This window comes from Panthera leo, chromosome C1, assembly GCF_018350215.1.
Source record: "Panthera leo isolate Ple1 chromosome C1, P.leo_Ple1_pat1.1, whole genome shotgun sequence".
NCBI lineage: Eukaryota > Metazoa > Chordata > Mammalia > Carnivora > Felidae > Panthera > Panthera leo.
The window spans coordinates 190,387,839-190,406,610 of record NC_056686.1 but is presented as its reverse complement, the minus strand read 5'-3'; the positions used below and the strand labels follow the sequence as shown (position 1 = coordinate 190,406,610).

At 42.0% G+C, this 18,772-nt stretch overlaps 1 long non-coding RNA gene across 1 annotated transcript; it reads right to left on the bottom strand.

The window, feature by feature from the left end:
- Positions 1-9,036: 9,036 nt before the first annotated feature.
- On the bottom strand, positions 9,037-11,900 carry LOC122228335. Its single transcript, XR_006206527.1, has 3 exons — positions 11,815-11,900; positions 11,334-11,423; positions 9,037-9,467 (listed from the first exon to the last, which is right to left on the bottom strand). It is a non-coding gene; the product is annotated as an uncharacterized LOC122228335 (long non-coding RNA).
- Between the last annotated feature and the right edge of the window lie 6,872 nt (positions 11,901-18,772).

Below are 18,772 nucleotides of genomic sequence, written 5' to 3'. Positions count from 1 at the left end.
GCACATTTTCATTGTAAGTTTGTGCCTTTGTGAAGTCCACTGACAAAGAGGTGGTCCATTTGAAATGGGTCCCACACTACCACCATAAAGGATAAATACTTACTAAGTTTCAGCTGTGTGCCAAGGAATGTTGGGAAGCTTGGAGAATAGAAGTGTGGTGGGGACCAAGACCTTTGCTTCTAGAAATAGGTTTAATAAGAGATAAGGTAAAGACATGGACATTTTTGGAAGAACAGCAAGTGTTCTCAAGTTTACCAGAGTAAAAATGAGAAGATACAAGAAAACTGTTTCATTTTTTAGCCCAAATAGGATGTTAGACTCCAACTACAGGTTTTAGTTCTAGAAATTAGTCACTGTGTTTGGATTTTTTCAAACATACTTTTGAAAATCCAGGCACATTTTATTTTACTCATGGATGCCAATGAATTTAACAAAGGGAAAACTATCTTGCTTGGGAAAAGATGATTAATTTTGACAGTAGCTATATCCATAAGATCTGGATTAATGAGTTTTTCAACAGTTGTGTCTGTTTATTATAAGTAGTCAGAGATGGCTATACAGCATGAGTCAGTGGATTGAGGATGTTAATATGTCATTTTCAGAGTTTTCCAGGATTTGGCTCAATTAGAAGAAACAGATAAACTGGATTTCAACTTTTGTGCCATTTAACTTAGTTGTTCTTTTCTTTCTTTTCTATTTAAAAAAATCATTTGCCTATCAATTCCATTCTTCTTTCAATTTTTAAGATGTGGCACACCAACCCGTGCATATGTATGCAAATGTTTGTGGAGGAACATGACCAGGAGCAGAGATTTTTATAAAAGGCTCAGAGGATCAAAGTGACATTCATAGAAGAGGAATGTAGGTCTCCATTTAAGATGATTTGTAGGGAGTGCTGCAACCCTGGAAATGTGGAGGTTGGTAAGGACATGATTCTAAGAGCCTAGGTGGGATACATGAAGAAAAAAAAGAGTCAAAAAATGCTGGAATTTTGAAGTAGGCTGAATGATGTTTTTAAATTTCTAACTTTTTTTTTTCTTTTTTTGAGAAAGAGAGCATGAACAGGAGAGGGGCAGAAGGCAGGGAGAGAGTGAATCTTAAGCAGGCTCCACACAAAGTGAGGAGCCTGACTCGGGGCTCAGTCTCACAACCGTGAGATCATGACTTGAGTCAAAATCAAGAGTTGGTCACTTAGCCGACTGAGCCACCCAGGTGCCCCGATGGTTTTAAATTTCTAAGCTTAGGGAGTTTAAGGTCTTGGAATGCTGAGAATACTGCCAACAAGCCAGGCCCAGAGGTTAGCTTTTTCTTTGCTTGGCCTTATATGATGGCAGGACAATTATGGTGTGATAGACTGACTGGGAAAATGGCGGATATATGAACACTCCCAGTTGAGATCAAGTCAGGCCCACATCACAAAACTACCCAGAGCATTCATATACTCACAAGCAATGAAAATTGGTTAGTGTTTTTAAGCCATTAAGTTTTAAGGTAGTTTGTTATGCACTGTCATTGTGACAATGGATAACTGACACATGTATCTTGGACGGACTTTATGCTGTAGATCGAAAAGATAAGGAATAGAAGTTGGAGATCATACATGTAGCTGATAGGAGATCTACATAATTAGATGAACCACTAACTGGAAGTGCTACATGGAGAAGAATTAGAAGCGACAGTCATTGGGCAGGAGGAGAAATAAGAATCTGCCAAGGAATTGTCAGAAAGGTTGGAAGTGATCTGCTGCATGGATGTATCTCTGAAGTCTAAACATAAACTATCATAGTACTAGGAAAAGGGGTAAGAAGAACACAATTTCTAGAAAGATTTGTACACAGGAAAACTATTGGGTTTGAGACAAATACAAATACGCAGTGATGGACAAAACCCAGATTATAAAGTATTAAAGAGGGAGGAAGAAGAGAGAAATCAAAGTCAAGATTTTCTATGCATTTTAGAGGAACAGTGTGGTAGGGGCTCTGATGGATGGTGAAATGACAAGAAGGCCTTCTAGGAGTAAAGGATTAAATGTGCTCTTAAGCACAGAGGGGACAGACCAGACACAAGAGAGTGATGACCTAGGAGAGGGGGTGACAGTGCAGGGGCTATTAACAGCTACTCTATAATGATAATACCGTGAAGTCAACATTCAACCTGAGGCCCTTTAGGATTTGCAGATCTTCATTAATTCTGTGAAATTCCTCTGTGAGATTCAGTTACACAGCCAAGGTTGGGAGCAGCCCAAGAGCCAAAAATAACATGGCCATCATATTGTTTTACTCATGTTACAGATGAGTAACTTTAGATATCAAGTAGTTAAATAACTTGCCCAAAGTCAAACAGGAAACCTGTTATTGAGTTGCTGAAAGACCCCAGTTCTGCAAATAAACTTCTAGTCCACCAGCTTTTCACCAAATGAGTTAGTGAGAAGTCAGATTAAGTTCATGTATTTATGGATCCATTGATTTAAGCAAAAAAAAAAAAAAAAAAAAAAAAGTTACTTCTAATGGGAGGTCCTAATATCAGAGTTTCTTTACATATGAAGTGGTGTTTACTTTTCCATTATTATCAATACTTTTTTTTTTTTTTTTTTTTTTTTTTTTTTTTTTACTTTTTACACACCCTTTACCTTTCACACAGACATTTTTGGCTTCTTTCTGTGTGTGTGTGTGTGTGTGTGTGTGTGTGTGTGTTTAATGTTTTATTTATTTTTTGAGAGCGAGAGACAGAGTGTGAGTGGGGAGGGGTAGAGAGAGAGGGAGACACAGAATTCGAAGCATCAGCACAGAGCCCGATGCGGGGCTCGAACCCACGAACTGTGAGATCATGACCTGAGCTGACCAGCCACCCAGGCGTCCCTCTGTGTTTTAAGGTAGTACCTGCTAGGTCTGAGTCACAGCAGCCAGTTTTTCATGCTCCACACTGAATTTATAACACCATAGGGCATTTATTAGGTTCTGGAACCTAAGGCTGAAGTCTTAACATTTTGTGGAAATCCCCTTAATCTGCTAGTGAGTCTAGGATGTGAAAAGATGATCACTATCTTTGGGAAATGCACTTTGGTGAGTTTACTCCTGAAGTTCATATTGCTTATCACTTTGAGGCTTAAATTTCTCCCCCAAGATCATCTTTTTTTTTTTTTTTTAGATTTTTAAAATTTTATTTATTTTTATTTAAATTCAAGTTAATTAACATATAGTATAGTCTTGGCTTCATGAGTAAAACCTACTGATTCATCTCTTACATATGATACCCAGTGCTCATCCCCAAAGTTGCCCTCCTTAATGCCCATCACCCACTTAACCCATCCCCCGCCCCCAGCAACCTTCAGCTTATTCTCTGTATTTAAGAGTCTCTTATGGTTTGCCTCCCTCTCTGTTTTTATCTTACTTTTCCTTCCCTTCCCTTATGTTCACCTGCTGTGTTTCTCCAATTCCACATATGAGTGAAATCATATGATATCTGTCTTTTCTGACTGACTTATTTCACTTAGCATAATACACTCTAGTTCCAACTATGTTGTTGCAAATGGCAAGATTTCAGTCTCTTTCATCGCAGAGATTTCCATTGTATGCATATACCACATCTTCTTTATCCATTCATCAGTCGATGGACATTTGGGCTCTTTCCATAATTTGGCCATTGTTCGTAGAGCTGCTAAAAACATTGGGGTGCATGTGCCCCTTCAAATCAGCATTTTTGTATCCTTTGGATAAAGGGATACGAAGGATATCCAGCAACTGCTGGGTCATAAGGTAGTTCTATTTTTAATTTTTTGAGAAACCTCCATACGGTTTTCCAGAGTGGCTGCACCAGTTTGCATTCCCACCAGCAGTGCTAAAGGGTTCCCCTTTCTCTGCATCCTCACCAATATCTGTTGTTTCTTGAGTTAATTTTAGCCATTCTGACAGGTTGAGATGGTATCTCATTGTGGTTTTGATTTATATTTCCCTAATGATAAGTGATATTGAGTACCCAAGGTCATCTTTTAACTTTGCCGATCTCCCCTTTCCTTGCTTGGTCCAAGGAAAGTATCAACCCTCCCAAAGCTTTCGGGCCTCCAGCTTCTCCACAGGATGAGGATTTTATATTAAAAGTACAGTCTGCTAATCAACCAGTCTGACACATGGGAAGGCAGCATTTTTTTTTTTCCTATTTTTACTAGAGATTAAGAAAACTAATGAATATTAATGACCATATGTATTCACCTATGAAATGACATTGCATTTGAGATGCTCTCTAGTTTCTGAGACAAATGGGAGGAGGGAGAAACTGAGGAGAGTCAAAATGGCGGATAAGAGAGAAGATGGAAGCTGGGAGAGAAAAATGGACAGAAGGGAAAAGCAGGTAGGAAAAAAAAAAGCAGAATGTAGAAATAAATGCACTAGAGAAGAATGGTAGGCATGGGGAAGAAGGTATATTGATTTTCATATTTCAAAAAACTGAAAAAGTTGCATTTCATAAATACTTGGATATTTGTGCACATACACAGGCCATTATCACTGCATTGACAATTAAACTTAATCTCAAAGCTTCAAAGTATACCATGGAGGTATTGATTCAGTTAATCCTCTCCAGGTGGATGAAACCCATCCACCAACATCCCTTCCACGGGGGGAAAAGGAAGGAAACAGCGTTTCACTCTGGGACAGGGGGGAATCGGGCAAGAGCCCTGGCAATCCATGTGGTGCCAGTCCTGCTTTTCCAGTCAGGCCTACCCCGAGGGAAAGGCCACTGAGCTTGGCATTTTAATGATAATTCATGGCATGTTATTTTCAGTTGCGGTCCTTTTATGTATTTTTTTTTTTTTTTTTTTTTTTTTTTTTTAAACGTTTATTTATTTTTGAGACAGAGAGAGACAGAGCATGAACGGGGGAGGTTCAGAGAGAGGGAGACACAGAATCTGAAACAGGCTCCAGGCTCTGAGCTGTCAGCACAGGGCCCGACGCGGGGCTCGAACTCACGGACTGCAAGATCATGACCTGAGCCGAAGTCGGCCGCCCAACCGACTGAGCCACCCAGGCGCCCCCCTTTTATGTATTTTAATTAGTGTCTTAACATACTTGCCTTGGGCCCCTGAGGGAATAGTCCAAACAACCAAAACCCCAAACCCCAAAATACGACAGAATGAGTGAGTGAAAATTAAAGACAATCCTGGGAGTTCTTGGCTTCCCAGCCTGTGTTGTAACCACTGAAGCTCCTGCCCCTCCCCAGCGCCCCCTCCGCAGCCTTCTTTAGCCCGCCACCTCCCATCGCATCTATGCTGCAGGGAGCAACCACATCTTTTCTGTTTCCTTTGGCTGGGCATCAGTTTCAAAGGTCCCCCCCCTCAGCCAAACGCCTGTTGCTCGTGTCTTTGTTGCCGGCCTCTGCCAGCCAGCTGCCCCCTCTCCCGCCCCCACAATCTGCAGTGCCTTGCCTTCCTTATTTGCAGTCCTTAGTCCACCTCTTCCCCACTATGCCTCTGCGGCCCTGCCGCTCTTTTAAGTCCAGGTTGGAATCTTTTCATCACGCTGCCTCAGCCTGAAAAGACGCCTATTTTTTTTCTGCTCCTAGCTTAGATTTATGGCCCTTGTCAGGCCTTCCTGCCGTGGCCTCTGACAGCCCCTGCCTTTCCTAACATCAGATTCATTGCCGTTCCTAAGGTCCTTTAAGATTTTAATGCTAAGTCTATAAATTTCGTTTCCTTTCTGCTTTAACCTTTCTTTAGACCTTCCCATTGTCTGATGGGATGTCCCCCAGGCGTTGATTTGCAGCCCCATTTCTCCACTCCAGGGTGAGCTGGGGGGGGGGGGGGCGGTTGTGGTTGGAACCCATGATGGGAGAAATGGCGAAAGTAGCCGATGAATTTAGATTTCCATCAGCTCCAACAATTCTTCAGGGTTTGATAGGGATTGACATTTTCCTTCAAAGCTGTGATTTGCTGTGGACTTGTGGTGGCTTTTCATTAAAATAGTATCTGAGAGTTAAAAAAAAAAAGAGAGGGTTGGCTGAACAGATATCCAACCTCCCTTAATAAATGCATCCGAGCTTACATTTTTCCTCTCTGATGTGTCAGCTGGAGACTCTCTTCCATCTCCAACACACATGGGCACTGCTTAAATCACTCTGATTTCTCTCCCAGGCAGACTCCTGCCGAAGAAACTTTTCTCACCTTAAGATAATAAAGCCCCCAGTTGAGAGAGGTGGAAATGGCAACTGGCTTGAAATTTCAGGGGAGAAGACTAGGTCACTGCAGAGAAAGAAGGAGCTTGCCAGCTCCATGAAGCACAATGAGAGTACTTTGGAAGTATGATTTTTGGAATTCATTTTGTCTTTCTTTGGCCTTGGAGGTGTTAACAGCCTCACGGGCCTCGCTTTTCCTTTACTCCCATTCAGGGCAGCTGTAATGAGGGGGAAGGTTGGAGAAAGAGTGGGAGAAAAAGACTTTTGTGTCCAAATCACTTTGATTACATTGCTTGTTCAATCTTAAATTTATTCAAGGTGACAGTAAAAGTCTAGGGAGCAAGCCATTAATGGAACGGTGAATTATGTAACATATATGGAAGTCTTGCTTCCCTAGGTCAGATGTAAGTGGAGTCAAGGCTTTTGTTTTTTGATGGTGTCTGTCTCTAAGAATTCACTCCATTTTCGTGTTTGGATTCCAGGTATTGGAATCCTGTGGGTCATGATGCCTTGCATCCTTTTTCTTTAAGTTCTGGTATAGTTTTCCATTCCTTTGAGCTGATTTGTGCTCGTTTTATAGCTGTCCCTACTTTAATGTCCTTAAATCTAGTTCCAGGACTCTCCTCTATTCCTCCAACCATGACGAAGTGGTCCCCCAAACTCCTACAGACAAAAGATTTGCACTTTTTAAAGCCAACTTTAGATGGCTTGACATTCAATAAAGGCAGCTTAATATCGGATGTGGCAGAGACTAGCTAGCCATTCACTTCACCAGCTCCCTTTTCCTCTTGGGCACACAACTCGATTGCATTTCCCAGTCTCTTTTGTAGCTGTGAAATTTGCAACCACATGACTCAGTTCTGGCCGATAGAATGTAGAAGTGATGTCTGCTACTTCCAGGGCTGGCCCATGAAATTCTTACCCAGTCCTCCACGCCCACTCTCTTCCCTTGAGTGATAGTCAGATTTAGAATTTGCCACTGAGCATGGTGGGACCTACACACCTGAAAATCCGTAATCTGATAACAAGGACTTAGTAACTCCCTTGGAACCCACCAATTCCGTCTGCTAACCATTAGCAAAACCCAGCTATGTTTTATAAACACCCACTTTTATCTGTGTTTTCTACAATTTAGTAAAAGTTACCTTGAGTGAATTGGGTCACATTCCTCAGAAGGAGGTCCTTTGCTCTAAAGAATTATGAAAGCTTGTGGAAAAGATACAGAGGAATTCTTGCCATTTAGGAGAAAAGAAGGTCTCCTATGTGGGTTAAGAACTGCGATAGAATGGCTTATAGCTCCCAATGCTTTACCCTTTTCTTTGTCTTTGCGTTTCGTTATTCAACTTTTAAAGTTATCTTTATGCATTTAGGCATTTCCATTTTTTATCGAGGTACGAGTATTAACAAATGAAATTGTATATATTTGGGTTGTATAATATGATTTTTTAAAAAGGTGTACAATGTGATGATTTAATGCATGTATACAATGTGAATCAAGCTAATTAACACATTCATTGTCTCACATATTCACGTTTGTGTGTGTGTGTGTGTGTGTGTGTGAGAAAAACACTTAAGATCTACTCTCTTGAAAATTTCAAATATGCAATACAGTATTATTAACTATAATCACTATGCTGTACATTAGATCCCCAGAACTTATTCATCGGATAACTGAAAGCTTGTACACTGACCACCATCTCCACATTTCCCTTACCCCTAGTCCCTGGCAGCCATTGTTCTACTCCCTGGTTCTATGAGTTTGACTTTTTTAGAGTCCACATCCAAGTGAGATCATACGGTATTTGTCTTTTGTGTCCGGCTTTTTTTTTTTTTAACTTGGCATAATGTCCTTCAGGTTCCTCCATGTTGTCACTCAGCTTTGCAGTTCCTTCCACCAGTACTGGAGTATGCTTCCCTGCCCTTTGTCCTTGAGCTCAGCTGTGTGCTTTGGCCAGTAAGATGTTAACAGACACCGTGCAGACCAAGGCTTCAGGTATGTTTGAGTGTTGGGTGTGCCCTCTTGTGCTTCTGCCATCGCTATGAGGAGATGCTCTGCCTAGCTTACCGGTGTGAGGGGATGAAAGACACGTGAGACAGACTTGGCTCCAACCTGTAGTCTGGAACCAAGCCCAGTCTAGCTCACACTGGATCACCTTACCCCCAGATGGCCTACAGATGAATGACTGAAAACAAATGAGTTTTTAAATAAAGCCAACAAGTTTTCTTTTCGAGGTAAAATTCACATAAAATTTAGCATCTTAACCACTTTATTTTTTAAATGCTTATTTATTTATTTTAGATAGAGAGAGTGCACACAAGCAGGGGGTGGGGGCAGAGAGCACGCAGAGCCCAACACGGGGTTTGATCTCATGATCAGTGGGATCATGACCTGAGCTGAAAGCAAGAGTCAGATGCTTAACCGACGGACGGGGCCACCCTGGTGCCCGGCCTCTCAACCATTTTAACATGTACAATTCAGTAGTATTTAGCGTATTCACCATATTGTGAGACTATTACCACTAACTAGGTCGAGAGCATTTTCATCACTCAGGAAGGACACCCTATACCCAGTAAGCAGTCACTTCCCATTTCCTCTCTCTCCCACAGGCCTTGGAGACTGTTATCTGCTTCCTGTCTCTTGGAATTTGCCTATTTTGGATATTTCATACAAATGGAATTACAGTATATGTGTTCTTTTGTGTCACTTAACATAATGGTGTTGAGGCTCATCCATGCCCTGGCATATAGCATCTCATCCCTTTTTGTGGCTGAATAATATTCCACTATATAGATATACCACATTTTATTATCCAGTTTGATGGACCTTTGGGTTGTTTCCACCTTTTGGCTATTGTGAATAGTGCTATTATGAACATTTGTGTACAGGTTTTGTTTGAATATCCGCTTTTAATTATTTGGGCTATATAACTTGGGCTGGAATTGCTGGATCATATGGCAATTCTATATTTAATTTTTGAGGAATCACCAAACCGTTTCTGTAGTGGCTGCCCTATTTTATATTTCTACCAGCAATATAGGGAGGGTCATCTGCACCAAAGTGGCTCGCTTGGCTTCAGCCTCGTTTCTTGACTATGTCCTCTTCATCCTTCAACCTCTTCTATAGCCTTTCGGATCCTTTCTGGCTCCAGGAAGTGTGGGAGCTCTATGTTGTACAGAATGAGTCCTGCATTATTCTGTCCGTGAGCCTTCGCTTTCTCCTCCAGCTGAGCTTGAGGGAGCCAAGATGACAGGTTCTTCTTAGTAGAGCTTTCACTGGTGCAGGGATAAGCCTGTGCAGGTGCCTGAATGACATTAGAGGGTTGGCATGTGAAATTGTTGGAACCCTTAAAGTGAGTCAGATACATCTTTTACTTAAGGTAAAAACATAGGAAAGGTTTTCGTCAGAAATAGAATTAAGACACTGGTTTCTTCCCAGCTCATTAATTATGTAGTCTGTTTAGAGAAATACATGAAGAGAAAACAAGTGGTTCATCCCCACTTTTTCCATTCCTTTTTTTTTTTTTTGATTGTCAAAGTTTAACACAGCTGCTTTTCTTTCCTATTCTCTGGCGCTGGCATCTGATTACGGTAGAACTGATTTATGGTGGGAAAACCAGGAGGTGAATTATTTATTCTCCCCAAGTAAAGGATTAGCTATTTCTACTTTTAATGGATTTTTGTTGAGGTGTGTTTATATATTTTTAGATGGATTAAGAAGTCCTCTGACCTCTAATATCATATACAAAGCTATTTGCAAATCACATTAAAAGTCTGGATTTAAACTGATGAAAGCAAAGAAATGAAGAATTGTAACATTGAGTCTGTGACCCAAGAGATTTTTCTTAGTTTATATTCTTGTGCCCCAGAAGGAATACATAGATGTGAGAACAGGACCATAGTCCAATAGACTGTGATAAGCTAGCCAACACAGGTGTCCGGCTTCCAGGCACGGTGACTCATCTCAAAGGCTGCATCATCCCCCAGCGGGTGAGGGAAGAAGCCTGGAGAATAGGGGAGAGACTGGTCAACATGCTGAATGTCCAGGGCATCGACTTCAACTATAGAGCACTGGCAGGGGGCCATGCTCCTTAGATTGTCGTAAGATGGGTTTATTTATCTATCTATCTTAAATAGACAATTTAAAGTTTTACAGTAAAAAGTTTCCCTTCGATCCTTACCCTTCCCCCATCCTCCTAATTCTCCATTCTCCTGCCATGACAGTCATTCCTCTTAGCTTCCTTCATATACTTCCAGAATTCCTTAATGTAAAACAAATGCAACTATATATTCTCATCCCCCCACCACTTTTAGACAAAATTTGGAATGCTTTATATGCTCTCTGTGCGTTAAACAAAACAAAACAAAACAAAACAAAACAAAAACTTAGCAATATATCTTGGAGATCTCCATGTGAAAGTACACAGAAAATGTCCTCACTGAAAATGTCTACATTACTGCCTAGTATTCAAACGCTCTGCTTCTACCAAGGTTTATCTAATGAGCTCCCTATTGGTGGACGCTTGGCTCATTTCCATTTTGCCATTTCAAACAAGTCTGCAAAGAACAACCTTGTACCTGTTGTATGCCACATGGTGGGGAGGTAATCTGGAGGATAAATTCTCCAGTGTGACCTGCTGGGCTGAAAAATATTTGTAATTTTGATAGATGTGTTCAAATTGCCTTCTGTAGGAGCTCTGCTGCTTACGCCCCCATCAGCAATGCCTGAGAGACCATACGTTGTGTGTGTGTGTGTGTGTGTGTGTGTGTGTGTGTGTGGTGGGGAGAGGTGTGGTTTAAATTTCTCTGAAAGTTGTGATAGTATTTAAATAAGAGGGGTGGAGTGAGAGAAGGAAGTGAAAGAGTTTCTCCTGGATCCCCGGAATATGAGCAAAGAGCAACAGGGACTCCAGAGAATAATAATAACACTAATTGTTAATGTTTAATGTAATGCTTGCTATGCCTTTGACACTAAGCGCTTCACTACATTCGCTCGTTGTTAGGCGAGGATGGTTCATCTGCTTTTGATTTTCTTCTAATTTTTGTTTTCAAATAAGCATCAAGAATTTACCGTGTGTGAGACATTCTGCTAGGTGCTGGTTGACGTAAGTTTTGTTGACAGAAGCCCTGCCAAATGTCAACAGAAGGGGAATTTGGGGGCAAGCTCTTACCAATACCGACCAAGTTGGTGTGGAAAGTATCAACAGCGATCTTGTGTCGGGCACCGTGTAATGTCTCCCGGAGGCTGTTTGCCCTGGAAGCTGCAACACAGACAAGGTGTGTGGTTGACTCACCTGCTGTAGGTTGAGGTAGAGCAAATCCCAGTAGCTTCATGACACGCGTGCACTGATGGTCTGCTTTGTTTCATGTTTCTGTTTAATAATTCCAGTTTGGGGTTGGATGGGTCGGAAGGGGGAGGAAGAATGTGATTTTGCGTGAGTGAGCGAGCGAGTGTGTGTGTTGTAACACTCAACTAAGAAATAAATCCAGTTCGACGACACGTCAGATTTTGTCAATAGCTGGCAGTTATAATTAGTATATGTGATGTATTACTTCAAAGGAATATTGAGAAGGCAAAAAAAAAAAAGTCAGAAGACAGAGTTGATTAGCATTGAGAGCTACTGCTTCCCCTTACTTTCTGGTTTTTCTTACTTTTTTCCCTCTGCCCTAGGCCGCCTTCAAGATGACTCCAAACTTCTATTGTCCTCACTCCTACCCTCAGCTTCCAGAGACTATCCCTTTACCGCAGCTGGCCTGCCTTCCTGGTTTCTAAGCCAAGCTATGTTATAGTGCCAGGGATGATTAGCCTTTGTTTGTACATCATGGGGCTATGATGTCAGTGTTACCCTTGTCTTTAGGATGAATTTGAATAATGGGAGGGGTTTTAGGGTGGGCCAACTATGGTTAGAGTGTTAGGCATTGGAAACTAGTTTTAGGGATAGTATTTATAGCGAGGGAAGGTGTTTGGGGTAGAAGAACAGTCTTTTGGAGCTATCACTGCTATTTGGAAATAGAAAAACAGGGGTTTAGCAGGAAAATAACTCACAGTGATCGATTTTTTCCAAGGCAGAAGCAGAGAATGGGGTTCTGACTCTAAAAAGCTGGGCTAAACACGGTTTCAGTCAAGGTCCATTCCGGTTAATGTAAACCACAATAGTTATTTCAAATAGGGGGAGACTTACTAGAGGGAAGTGTATACAAGCATCACATCTGGGAATAACTTGTTTGGGCTTGGAACCAAATACACTCTTTATTTTTTATTTTTTTATTTTTTTTTAAATGTTTATTTATTTTTGAGACAGAGAGAGACAGAGCATGAATGGGGGAGGGTCAGAGAGAGAGGGGACACAGAATCCGAAACAGGCTCCAGGCTCTGAGCGGTCAGCACAGAGCCCGACGTGGGGCTTGAACTCACAGACCGTGAGATCATGACCTGAGCTGAAGTCGGAAGCTCAACCGACTGAGCCACCCAGGCGCCCCAAATACACTCTTTAGATAGGACGCATGCCTTGCTGTGTGCCACAGCCCCTGCTTGGCCCATGAACCGGGTATAGGCTGGCTAGGCCCCTGAGAGTGTGATCCTGATTGCAGAAGGAGTTTGTAGCAACAGAATCGAGATGTGTTTCTTGGGTGAAAGCCTTTCACCTTGTCGATGTTTTATAGGCAGACTATCATTACCTTCCGGTCACTTTTGACACATGGGTCCCTGAATTTTTAGACCTGTCCTTGACACTCCTTAAAAATAGGTCCAAGGCCTTCTCTTCTCAGGCTGTATTTGACCCATCCCTAAGAGATCCCATTCATACAATGGCTTCAGTGGTGCACAGACAATGTTGTGCCTCCGGCATAGTCTCCTATTCTGAGCTCCAGTCCTCACGGATGCTTCAAAGGCGAATCATTTAACACGTGTGAGACCGAGCTCACCATGCCCTACAAAACTCAACCTTCTCCCAGTGTTCTCCCAGGGACAAACATCACCATCTATCCAGTGGTTCAAGTCAGCAACCTGGGAGTCATTTATGACCTTAGCTCATTTTTCCACATCTAATTCATTGCTAAGTCCTCTCGCTTTTACCTCCTAACCATCTCCTGAGTCTGTCCTTTTCTCTCTCTCTCTGCCCCTCCCACCCTAGTCTAAGCTACCATCAACTCCCTCCTGAATAACTAAAATCGCCTCCTCCCTGGTCTGTCTCCATCTATTTTGATTTCCCTCCAGTTAATTTTCCAGCTGACTCTGGTGTGCTCTTTTCAAAGGCATATCTCATGCTAACATATTTTTCCCTCAGGGATGCTTTCTCTGCCCTTCATATCACTAATCACGGTGGCAATTTTACAGGGCTGAGTGTCATTCCTCAGTTACTGCCTGCCTTTCCCTGTGGATTGTCAGCTCTTGGAGGGTGGTGGCCATGTCTGTTTTTCCTGAATTTTCTGACATTCTAGCTCTCAGTGAGATGTATAGCACATAGCATGGACCCAGCAGATATTTTCCATAATACTTAGCACAGAGTTTTGTACTTCCTCAGTGCTCAGTAAATACTAGATATTTACAAATACCAAATATCAACTGAGCAAATGACTTTCAGCTTCAAAGGTGGGTTGAGATGCAGTTACCAACCTATCTGAAAGTATGAACGGAAGTCTGTGAACCTCTATTTCCCATGGGATATGAAGGAATGCTTCTCAGGGTTTTTAGCTGCAAGTGATAGAAGCTGGGTCTGGCTGAGTGTGCGGAGAAGGATTTGTTCAAAGGGTACAGAGGGGTTCACAGGATCATTGAGACAGCTGAAGGGCCCGGCTAGAGGCTAAACCTCTGGAAACATGCCTACAATTATGCCATCAAACCAGTCTGATGGGGAAGCCACTGCAGCCACCACCATGCTTTGGACACTCTGATTCTGTAGCAACCTCTGCACCAGGAACTCCATGTGCTCCTCCCGCCATTGCGTCTGATTGGAGGGGCCCAGGCCCCATGTCTGCACTGCAGCTGCAAGGGAGATAGGGAAGTGAGTTCCTCTCCAAACATAAGATGCATATGTAAAAGATGTCAGGCAGCCACCAACCTGACCGATGTCCTCTATGCATGGACGGTCATAAAGTCTTTGCTTGCTCCTAGCTCGTAATGGTGCATCTGGGTGTTGGCATGTACCAGTAAGAGAAGTTATGTGGATAAATGGTCAGAGCTTGACCCAGAGTACTCTAAACTCTTTTCCTCCCTTTGTAGCTGATTTTGCATTTCACCATTAGATGCTTTAGCTTAACCATCTAGACAATTAATGTAATACTAGCTACCAAATGCTGAGAATCAGCAGTAATGGTAATGTGTTTTGAGGTTCTTGGATAAAAGGCACTCCAAAGATTTGCTGTATCATTATTTAAAATAGAAGATTTCTGATGAAAATGCTAAGTTCAAAGGGCTTGATGGCTTCTCAGGATGCAAAATGGGCAATGCCTGGTACATTAGCTTAATAAAACCAGTCCCGAAGATGTTTGCCTAACTCTCCTTCCTGCTCCTCTGTGGGCTTTTGAAGGCAGGAATATTCGGGAATGGTGATGGGCGTAGTCAGTCACCACGTGTGAGCCTGTTCCATTGGCTGCAGGCACGGTTGAAGCCTTCTGAAATGAATCGCCGCTTTTTTGCAAAGTTCATTGGGTCGGACTTTCTAACGCCCCCTCATCCCAGATAGGTTGAGTGACAGAGAAACTCCAGATGAGGCCACTGATAGCACTATTTACTCATGTGTGATGCAGCATGAGAGACTCACATGTGATAAACACACATCTCTGTTCTTTCAGTTGTGGGATCTGGAATCTTTTCCAACACGGTAGGATCAGCAATTGATTTCCTCTTATGGCTCTCCTTCCTTTTCTAGTTCTCTCTCTCTCTCTCTTAAGCCTGGTAGCCTTCGCTCACTTCTTCCCTAAGGTTGCCAGCCGGTTTTTTGTCACTGACTACTGCAAAAAATGGCTACTCCAGCTTTGTAATCCTTCTTAACCTCTTGCAGCTGACCTTCTTTGGTGGATTGCTCTCCATCCCCAGAGAGGCCTTCATGGATCCCACCCTTCTCCTTTACACTCTTTCCTTCTTTTCCCATTCATTGGTTGAGTCTCCATCGATTTCCAAGTTAAGGTCATGGCGTGTCTATGTGTCTCTTCTCTGTCCGGTCTGCAGTGAGCCCTGGTCTTTTCCCTTTTCCCTTTCCCCTTATCAGCTGGAACATACACCCTGTTCTTCCTGTAAGAGGCCATGGCTTCCATGTTACAAGGTGCTTTACGTGGACTGCGGTAGGTTCTCTTTTCCTGTCAATAACATGGGGCACATAGAAGGATGGATGCATTAGGTTCCCACATCCCGTTATACCACCTGAGCTGATCTCAACTGAGGAATAATTTAGAGGGACTCTACCAACCCCAGTATACTCATGCTAATTTGCTAGCAAGCTTATTTGGAGGGAAAAAAAAGCACTGAGAATTCCTTTTTTGGAGCCATCACAAGATGCAGGCGCCCAAGAAAGGTTTTTTGAGCTGAATCTGGCCCCTGATCAGTCAGTTGATTGACTATGACAAGTGACGGGAAGGTACAAAGCCTCCCTAAATGGCACACAAATTATAGTGGGGTGGTCATAGACCGAGAGGGCATTGGAGAAAGATTGAGTATTTATTAAAATATCTTTTGTCAGCCAGATTTATTTTCGTCTTTCTTTATAAGATGTGATAGTTTTGCATCAGCGCATCTAAATGAAATAATTTGCTAAAGGTCAAATGCAATTCCCTCCAGCCAGCTTTCATTTACCTTCTAATTAATAACTAAATGTCCACACATACATTAGCCTGAGGCTCATGCATAAAATATTAAGTACCATTTATTGAACACCTATTATGTCCCAGGCATTTTTGAATACATTATCTCAAGTTCTCACAAACCCAGAAAGTAGAAATACTCCTCTAATAGAGGAGGAAAATGATGCCTGGAGAGGCTAAGTAATTTGCCGTTGGTCATGCAAATTAATATCTGAAGCCAAATGCTCAGTGCTTCCTCATATCACACTATAGGGCAGTGGCTTCCTGCAAAGATTTGATGTCTTGTGCCATCTGCTGTTACTAATGAACGGGAAGATGAGAGATTGGTATGGAAGACTGTGACTTTGTGAGTCAAACACTTGCCCACCGGAGGACATTGTGTTGCCCAAAGCTTGTAGTCCTTGATGGTTGCCATGGTGCTAGTAGCTGGGTAACTGAGGTAGGGACCTTGAGAGAAGAGCCAGAAGAGCCTCTGAAATGATGAAAGCTTTAGGAAATGAGCCCTCTGAGAAATCTTTGGCTCCTGTGAGCCAGTAGGGGTTGAACTTCTCTAAGAGAGGATGTGTCTTAGTATGTCTCAGCTCATATTTCTTCTCTGGGTGAACGAGTGCCATGATGGGTCAATGAAAAACAGATCTTCCTTTGCAGAATTGAGGTAAGAAGCCATTCTTCCTACATTTCGACTGACGTACGGTAGCCACAGGCATTCCACAAAGGGAAATTACAAAGGTTCCTGGTGTTAGGGCCACACTGCTACGGGGAACTTGCATAATGATGGAAAGAGAGAGGGGAGGAGGTAAATATATATTTGGGAGGTAGCAAAATGCTGTTCTGTTCTTGTTCTCAATCAATTCATTCCCCCCCCCCCTCCCACCATGTCCTCTCAATTAAGGGAAAGGTTGCAATTAAATCAGAAGAACATGCTTTGTATTGGTAAGGCAGGATTGGATGTGCCTCACCTGGAGAGGTAGGTGAATAGATCAAAACAGAGATTCGCCACCAAATGGTGATTTCCTAATGCAGGCATTAACAGGTTAGCTTGATGGGTGTTACCAGCTCATCACTTCCGGGGAGAGGCAGGTGGAACTGAAAAGTAGACAAAACTTTTTTCCGTAGCTCTCCAACCTCTTTCCTGACTCCTATTTCCATGTGTCCCGGACCCTGAAACTCTACAATGTGTCAGCTGTTTACAAATCTAGTGCTCATTTTTCTTGCACATTACTTTTGGTATTGAATTTGTAAAAATCATCCAAACCTCCTTTTATTTTGAATTGGAACAAGCCACATAAGCTTTGAAACATTTATTGAGTAGTGATTGGACTACATCACATTTCAATGACAAAATCACCACCTTCTGACCTCTCAGAGCCCTCCTTCCCATTATGCCTGTAATTTGATAAATTTCCACCTGGTGGTGATTCCTTGCTCCAGCTGCATAGGTCCAGGACATTACCCGGTATATAAATCATAAGAGTAGCTTCTCAATAGCGCGATGTAAATCCCTTGCATCAAATTACCCAGGATTTATTTCCTGTCCCTTGTTAAAACACAGATTCCTGAGCCCCAACCCTTCATCCACCTAATTAGACTTTTTGGGGCGTTGGGTTCAGGAATCATCATTTTGCAAAAGCTTCCTTGGTGATTCTGATGCAGAAAAGCTTTGGGAATCACTCATTTTGAGAAAAATAGAAATGCAAGTAAGAAAATCTCCTTATAACTTTAAAAATAGTAAGAAGAGTATAGAAAGTGATACCCATCTTAAAAAAAAAAACATACAAACAACTGCTGTACAAAAATCGATGTGCAGCTTAAGTCTTTGTCTCATTAGACTTTGATTATCAACCAGTGTTTATTTGTAACTCTGCTTTTCCTTTCTTCCCTCTAAGCAAAATGTCCCTATTTTCAATTATTCTTAGAGTGTTAGACCAATCCCTTGGTCTCTCCTCACAAGCTCCTGGCAGTCTCCCTCATCCTACAGCTTTTACTGAACACCTTTAGTACTTCGACCTCCTTGTCGTGTCTCATCACCTGGCTGAGGTTCAACTTGTCTCTTTCCCAAGAAAGCCTGGCCTTATTAGTCTTATAAAGGTCCCCAAACCACATTCTTGCTTCCTGTTTCATCACTCTGAAACTGAAAAAAGAAAAAGAAAAAGAAAAAGAAAAAGAAAAAGACTGCATGGCAGTTTGCATAAAATTACTGTTTTTATTTTTCAATAAGGAAAATGTCCTTTTGGCAATCAAGCCATACGTTCCCTTCTATAACTGGCTCTTCCAGGTGTGGCAGAGGGATTTTTTTTTTCTTAGATGGATGCTTATTCTTCAACTAAATTAGCAACTACACAAATTCCAGCTGTTTTTATTTCCCTCCATGCTACCTTGGGTATTGAATTTGTAAAACTCAGCCAAACCTCTCTTCTCTCCTAATATTTTAAATCTGAACAAGCCAGACAAACTTGAAAGCATTTATTGAGTAGTTACTTGACAGTAACACACAAATACATTTAGACATTCAAGGGCAATATATTAAGCTGATCTGCAAGATGTTCCTCTTTTACTACATTCAAGACACTTTGTTTTCACCTTCCAATTCTCGATGAAGAAATTTGATATTGGTTCTGTTTCATCTCCAGCTTCTGCCTACTGGGAATAGAATTTCTAGCAATTACCATAAAGCGTCAATGGGAAGAGATCATTTGACTACTTCATTGGTTGGCTGCAGGGAGGGGTTGGATTGTTATAATGAGGTATTTCTTGTATAACCCATTTAAGGGTTAGGATAGCGTATCACTTGACTGATGAGTCATTCATTCAT